This window comes from Populus alba, chromosome 18 (genome assembly GCF_005239225.2).
Source record: "Populus alba chromosome 18, ASM523922v2, whole genome shotgun sequence".
Lineage (NCBI taxonomy): Eukaryota > Viridiplantae > Streptophyta > Magnoliopsida > Malpighiales > Salicaceae > Populus > Populus alba.
Genome location: NC_133301.1, coordinates 3,794,429 through 3,802,723, shown reverse-complemented (window position 1 = coordinate 3,802,723; position 8,295 = coordinate 3,794,429). Strand labels below are relative to the sequence as shown.

Here is an 8,295-nt window from a genome sequence, read left to right as displayed (position 1 = left end):
AACTTAAGAACAAGAATAGGATTGAGAGGAAGGTATACTTTTATTAAGTGTTTTCTCTCTATGCTCTCTTTGCTATTCTCTCTTTTTTGTGCTCCTTAATAATGTTGAATTACAAGTCTTTTTATAGGTATTAAGTCCTAGACAATCAAGGAATTAAACTAATACAAGGAGATCCTAATCTTAACAGAAATTATATTATGCCAACTAAACCAGTCAATTATTTCTCAACTAGTCGATCAATTTATTTAATCCAACCAGTGGACCAGTTCCCTTGTTCTTTAGGAAAACCAGAAATCAAGTTTAATTTTAACAATATCAACACTATATTTATATTTCATAGTGGCTAGGGGCTAGTGGCTACAACCTTACTTAAACATGAATTGCTTAGTGAGACCACTCTTATTTTTCTAAAGCTAGTTATCAGAATCTACTGTTGAGTGGCTAATTAATTAATGCAGGTCCAAATACTCCCTTTGGAGGATTAAATTCAACAATTTCAATTTCTAGAAGATCTAGTCACGTCTGGAGAGAGAGAAGGATTTTTTCATGCAACTCTTCAAAAAGAAACGTAATAGAGATTGGATCATATCTTATAATAATAGATATGTTAAGGCAGAAATTGTTAGGGTGTGAATGGGTGTGAATGAAAACTTAGGTCTGATTTCAAGTGTTTTACTCAAGTTGAAACTTTAGGGTATATCTATCTGTTGCCTTGTTAAAAATCTACTGTGTAATTACTTGTTGTTAAAAGAAATGGTAGTGTTATCAATTAAGTTTATTAAAAATAAAGAAGTTGTTGAGCACCTTATCTAGTTTATTTTTATGTTTTAAATGTGTCTGTGTATTTATCAACTTTTGTATCCTCTACAATTCGTTGCGTTTCCTTCTGTTAGTATTGAGAAAAAAAAAGGCAGTTCATATAAATTACTTACAATTCAAGTCTATTATGTGTGTATTTATTTATGTAAGGTGAAGTACCATTTTGGGTAGTTTCTGTGCATATTAATTTTGTACAATGTGCTAAATAAAATAAGTTGTCTTACGTTGCTTACTTGTATCATTGTGTGCATGTATATGTTTAGACAAAGAGTTGTCACTTAACTAATCTAGGAGTCATATATATGTTTAGACAAATAGTTGTCATCAAACTAATGTAGAAATTATATAGAGATGTGATTGATAAACCATCTACCTAATTGAATTTCTTATTATTTGCTTATTAAGAGATCTAAATGAGATTTTCCAAATTAATAGTGAGTGCTATTAACTTATAACAAAATAGTGGGAGACAAAATTATTATTGAGAAGACCTTATCTAAATTTAATTATAAATATTTATGCATGAATCATATATGTTTTGCCTAATTACCGCCTCTAATTTTATATGATCATAAGTGAATCATTCAAATCATATAAGTTAATTAAATATGATCTAATTTTATAACACTAAACATATTTGGTTAGTGGTAACCTTAAGTAGCTCAATAAGTCATCCATTAATAAAACTTTGGTTTTATGCATATAAAATCAGAAGACAACAAATCTTGTTCTCAACATGTACTTAATATATTAATGAGAAATTTATTATTTTAAATCAGTCTCATTCTATGGCATTAATGAGATATCAGACATAACAATTATATATAAACATATAATCCTAGCATGCCATTCTAATTGGATTATTATGGACATATCTAAACTAATTTCTTGAGTCATCTAAGGGAAATAGAGGGTCAAAACATATATAGTTGCTGCAAATCTTTATAAGTACTTTGAGAGCACCACGATTGTAGCCTTTGCTCTTGTTCTTTCTTTGTCTTGGATTACAATATAGATTTTTCTATCTAAATTTCTACATTTCTAAATTACATAACATTTACATGATTGTATGAGAAACCTCAACTTACTTTCAAGGGGAATTATATGTGAAAGAATTTTACAACTCAAAAGAAAAATAGAGAAAATGCAGGACACACAAACTCTATTTAATATTACAACTTTTCGACCCCAATCATATTGGTTCTTTTAATGTCCATAATCATCCATTACGCATAAAACACATTAATATGCATAAATAAATACATTGCATACTTCGATTCTAATTATTTTCTTTATGTGCAATTTTAAAATAATATTTATAATAGTTAGAAATATTAAATCAAATCTAATTTGATAATTTACCAAACTCAAAAAATTTTATTTAATACAAATTTCTTGAAAAAATATTTTTCAAAATTTAATAAAAAAAATTAATCATATTAAATTCTTATTAACATCCTAAACTATTTTAGGATTAATTAATTAAAGCTTTTCGGCTTAAAAAATCTTTTTATTTAGAAATGTATTTCTAAAATATTTTAATTGAATAATTTAATTAAATTCTAATTTAATTAGGATAAATCAAAAATAAAAATCATGAATAAATAGTTTAATTCAATCCTAATCCGATTAGGAAAATTAATTCTATAATTAATTTAATTTTGGGTTTTGATTTCAAAATAAAATCAATATTTTATATGTTTAATGAAAAAATCATAATTTTGCTCAAAGTACTGTATTGTAATAAGGTATAATAGCCACAAGAGTAGAATCATAATTCTGCCCCATAATACCCTATTATAGAATTAGGGATAAAATAATAATTTCTTCTTCTTTCTCTCTACCTATTGTTGGCAGTGGGGTCATTGCCATCAATATCAACAACATCAATAGTGACAACAAGGGCTGCCGTTGTGTCTTTTGCAACGCAGGGCAACACCCTCATACTGCATCTGCCACCAGCGTACGTGAGGCAGTAGCCTCACGGTGGTTTTAATAGCTCATAATCATTGTGTCTAATGGGATAATAGCCACATGTTGCTGCCTCTCATGCCAGCAACAAGCTCCAGCAGATCAGGTGCTAGGGGTGAGCAAAAAAACCGGTAAACCGATTAAACCGAGAAAACTGGGAAAAAAACAACCGAAAAAACCGAACAAAAAAAAAACCGAATTAACCGATTAAAAAATCACAAAAAAATTCTGGTTCGGTTCGGTTTCGGTTTCTAAAGTCTGAAACTGATTGAACCGAACCGAACCGGTTCAATCAACCAGCATATAAGAAAAAAAAAAAAAACAAGTATAAATATAAATGTTTCCTAACCCTAGCCGCCCCCCCCTCCCTTTACCCTCTCCCTTCTCTCACTTTACCCTCTGCCTCCCCCCCACCCTCCCCATTCTCTGCCTCTCTCTCACGTTACCCTCACCCTCCCCCCCCAGCCTTTCGGTCAATCTTTCCCTTTCTGCTCCTCATCTAAATGAGCTAGCCGGGTATGAAATACCTTCAACGCTCCTTGGCTCAATCTTTTCCTTGACACTCTCCTTGGCATCAACCGGCCTCCCTGGCTCTTCCACCGTTCGGGCTCCCTTTCCTCCCTATGCTCCCCCGACACAGTAGTGCTGGGCTCCCATTCTTGTTGAGTCTGTGCCATAAATGGAATTGGAATAGTAGATCCATTCTTTTTCTTTTGTTTTTCATATCCGTGGTTTTAATTACAATGGGTCTTGGGTTTTTTGCCCGATTTGCAGGGTTGAGTTTTGTTTGGTTGGACGTTGTTGTGGTCAAGGTTGTAGGAGAAGCAGAGAGGACTATTGGGGTTCGGTTTGAACCGGTTTGGAAGGGAAAAACACCGAACCGAACCGAACCGAACCAAAATTAATCAGTTTGAACCGGTTTTCGGTTCGGTTCGGTTCAAAAAATTAAAAAAAAATTCGGTTTGGTTGTTTATTTTGGTTTAAAACCGGACCGAATCGGAAATGCTCAGCCCTATCAGGTGCTATTGGTGGTGGCACTGTAGCACCCTAGGTGTTGCAACTAGTGAGGCAGCATTACAGTAGCAAGTGCCAACAGACCTAACACTGCCGTTGGAGCTACCACCTTTTTGTTTTTGTTTTTCATAAATCCTTCCTGATTCGGAAAACTCTAGCCAAATCTGATCAAAATAAGAATTGAAGAAAAATAATTTTTTTAAAAAAACATAAAAATAATAATTTTGAACATAAAATTAATTTACAATCAATATCTATAACAATTAAAACATATATAATTGACAATCCTAACTGTTTTAGGATGACTCTAATATTATTATTTAGCTTTTCTAAACACATACATGTAGCATAAATGATAAACTTAAAATTTGAAGGTTGTTTAAGGTTTAAGAAAAAAAAATACCTAAAGCTTATATTGTTTTTTAAGATGTGATCAGGTTCTTTAATGTAGAGTTATCGTAAACTACAAGACTTTCAAATATTTATTTTTTAATAATAATTTATATAAACCATTAATAAAAAATGTTCTAAAAACCTTTTTTAAAAGAAATAACGAGTTTTAGTTACTTTTTTTTGAATTTCAAGTTAACATGCTGTTGTTTTTTAAATATGTGTAGGTACTGTTTAAGGGATCAACATCCGACTTATTTGTAAGGAAAGTGGTTGAAAACCATAAAGTGTGAACTTGTCTTGTGAATGTGAGTAATTGCTATAAATGTGTTTTATAAGTTTTTATGAATTTGCATCTATACATTTATTTTGAAATTTGTTAATAGAATTTGTGTAACTAATATTAATATATCTTTGAAAGTATTCATGAATTATGTATTTGTATTTATATATGATTATTATAAAATGTAATATATATATATATATATATATATATCATTTGATAGATATGCAGTTGATATGTGCATATTGGGCATGCAAATGTTGTATTTGATGTGTGCACACGAGGCATGCAGATGATGTATTTAAATCATATTTATTGTATAGAAAAATCATCTTAATCAAATAAATTGTACAAATGTTTTTAATTAAATAGAAAATGATATAGTAATTATTAAAACTATGACAACATATAAAAGAAATCCATCCATACATATAATGTGTCACGCCCCGAAACCATTATATATCAAATGATTGAGAGTGTAACCAAAAAACACTCCAATTGAATTTATGTATGTTTAAAATTCATTCCACAAAAATACTCTAGTCTAGTGTCTTATTTAAAATTAAAAAAAAAAAAAAAAACATCGAAAAGATCGCACAGATTCGTCCGCAAATGAACTGAATAGACCAGGGATAATATTTACACTTACTTTTTGTGAGGTGAACTTAACATGCAAAGATCCGGAGTAACTACCGTCGGTCTTATCTCACCAACTAATATACCATATTTTGCTGAAAGATACATCTGTTTAATAGTTTTTCTCCTTCAAGCAGAATATTCCAAGCCCTACTTTCTTTTTAAGTAAGTTTGTCTGATACCCATCATGGCATTATCGAAAGTGATCTATTGAACTTTTCTCCCTCTGTAAGCAGACTTATTCTTACAACCCTTCCAAGTAGATTCAGTCCTTTTGCTTGTTATGTCTTAGTTAGGGAGCATTAATCAGACAACGTCCTCTGAGGAGATCATGACGTCGCTATAATCAATAATGAATATTTCCAAAAAAAAAATAATTGTAATCAATAATGAAAAGGCAGGAATGCTGCTATTTGAAACGTTTATGAAGCCATGGCTAATAAATAGGGCAGGAGGTAGTTTCCTCTACTAAGCTAATACAAGGACAATGGGCGTCGGTGCTCATACGTAAGTAATTTGATGGCAGCATTCTCTTGTGTTTCTTTGCAAGTAAATGGATCAGTTCTGAAGCCTTTTGCCTCTGAGAGCTTTGATCGACTCAAAACCTCAATATCCTCAACGTTTAAGGTATGACAATCGACCTAGAACTCTGAAATGTTAAGGGATATTGTAAATGAAGTCTGATGGCTCGTTTTAGTATGTCACCAGCCTTTCTTCAACGGGCTGCATCAACTGCAAATGAAGATTGACGTTTCCCAAAGCATTAAAAACACTTCCAAGAAAATGTTGGATGCATTTGTCGATTCTGCATTCCAATTCGTTTATCAACCATTGCTCCCTTCTCAGGTATTATTACTCCATTTTCCAATGAGAATACATAATTTTTAATGAACTTGATCAATATTTATGCTCAAATGAATGTATATGCAAACTCTGATAGTCATTGAATTTGCCGCCTGGGGTAATTGTTGCTTCTGCAACAAGCTAAAATTAAGTATGCTATGAGTTATGTTCAGTACATGACATTCAAGATGAGTTCATGGATTGTACTCAATTAAGAACCAATAATCTCTCTCTTAAAGGAAAAATTAACATTGATCATATATATTATAGAGCAACTTGGCACCTGTTGAAGAAATTGGAGAAGCTGTTAACGTTAATGCAATCGAAGGAGAGATTCCAGTAGATTTCCCAGAAATTAACATTGATCCTTCTACTTATATAGCCTTGGTAGCTGAATTTTGGCCTCCCTCGTAGTATCCTTAAGTGCCGAAGAAAAAGTCCACGCGCTCCGCTTGATTGTTATGGTGGAGTTACTTGTAGTTTTGGCATTGGAGCAACGAGATCCCGTGCCCCATTTGCATTCAACAACAACTCGAGAATAGGCTTAGTTTGCGCATACTACTTGGCAATGGATTTTGATTTTGACGGTATGGTTGAAGAATATTTAACCTTATGTCGACAACTTAAATCAAAAGCTGTAAACCCCGGTTAAAAAAAATGAATGATTAATTAAATTAAATTTGTATGGGAAATTTGAAATAAATATGTACCAAGTATGAGAAAATAGTTGCAATAAGTTATAATGAAAAGAAAATTTAAGAAAGAATTGTACTGTAAGCACCGGTTAAAAATCAAAAACATTACTAGGAAATGATAATAAGTCTATAGAGGAAATAAATTGTAAAAATATAGTATAAATATATTTGAGATAAGAAAATGGTATAGAATGAAATAAGAAAATTTAAATTTTTGATGAAAAATCACAAATTAGCTAGTTTTGCGCTGTAGCACGCAACTTTCAATCTGATCATTAGATTAAGTTGAAATTTTGTATGGAATCTTCTAAAATATTTTTTTAAATTTAGGTTAAAGTCTTAGATTTTTTTGAGTTCGATAAGGACCTTTCAAGTTCAGTACAATAAATAGATAATAAAATAGCACAAATGAGTGTCTATAAATTTCTTCAAGGATCAAATTAAAAATTGGCACAAGACAACCCTTCTTATAAGCTACCAACAGTACAAAAAAGAAGAAGAGTTTGCAGCTGGCCAAGAGAAGAAAATAGAGAAAATAGGCAAACATTGCTTGAAAAATCACAAAAAAAAAGAGGTGTAATAGGAAGAGTTTTGAGTAATTAAAGAGAGGGTTTGAGGTGTTAGGAATTCTACAAGGAGTTTAAGAGTTAAAGTGTACTTTTAGAGAATGAAAATTAAGCTTAGAGGAAAATTTGAAGGAACTTATTTTGATTTTTGATTCTTTGTTTTTTAAGGGTAAGAAATCTCTCTATGATGATTCATTGTGTTGCTTTTTATGTTTATTCTTGGATTGAGTAGAATTAGTATTATGTAAAGGTGGGTTCTTGATGTTGTGGTGGTTTGAATACATGGATTTATGTTGATTGTGTTTTTTTTAATGGGATAAATGCTTGGGCTAGTTATTAATTAGGTTAATTAGTAAGAAACAAATTTCATTCCTTTTGGTAATGGGAATCTCAGCAAAGGGTGGGATTTTTAGGGTTATTGAGTTGTTGAATTAATGACAAGTAAATTGTTTAGCTATGCTAATTGATTAATTGGTGATTGAAAAATATGTAATTATTAAGAGAATAAAGAAAAGAGTGAATGAATAAATTCCATGAGTGGAATATGTAATTATTAACATAGAAAGTTTTACTAAATGAGTTTGAAGTAGACAACACTACTAGGTACACATTTCATAAAATAAAAGGCATATAAAAGTGTCTCCTTGGGAAGTAAGCTGTATATGAGCACTAGTTAGACAAACACGTGTAATCTCAAGTATATATATATAAAAAAAGTATATAATAATTTTTTTCTTTATGCTACACTATTTTGCTATGGTATAAAAAAACATGCCCTCTCATGGATAATTTCATGATCTTGGAAGTAACCATGTAACCTCTAACCAATAAATTTAATTACAACCATTATAGAATCTTAGAACTTTAATTTTAGCAAAAAATTAAGTGTGTATCATCTTATGAAAATAAACGAAAGCATTAACCTAACCTCTAATTATCATAAAATAGAGCCAAATCATAATATTATAATCATCAACAAAAATCATAAATGAATGATACTTGGACAAGGTAGAAACTAAGGCAGGACCCCACATATTAAAATGAATCAAACTAAATGTTCATCTTATTAGAACTTTGA

The 8,295-nt window shown here is 31.0% G+C and overlaps 1 pseudogene; it reads left to right on the top strand.

Annotated features, from left to right (window-relative positions):
- The first annotated feature begins 5,632 nt into the window (after nt 1-5,632).
- LOC118032810 (carotenoid 9,10(9',10')-cleavage dioxygenase 1-like) overlaps nt 5,633-8,295 on the top strand; it is a 56,209-nt pseudogene continuing 53,546 nt past the window's right edge.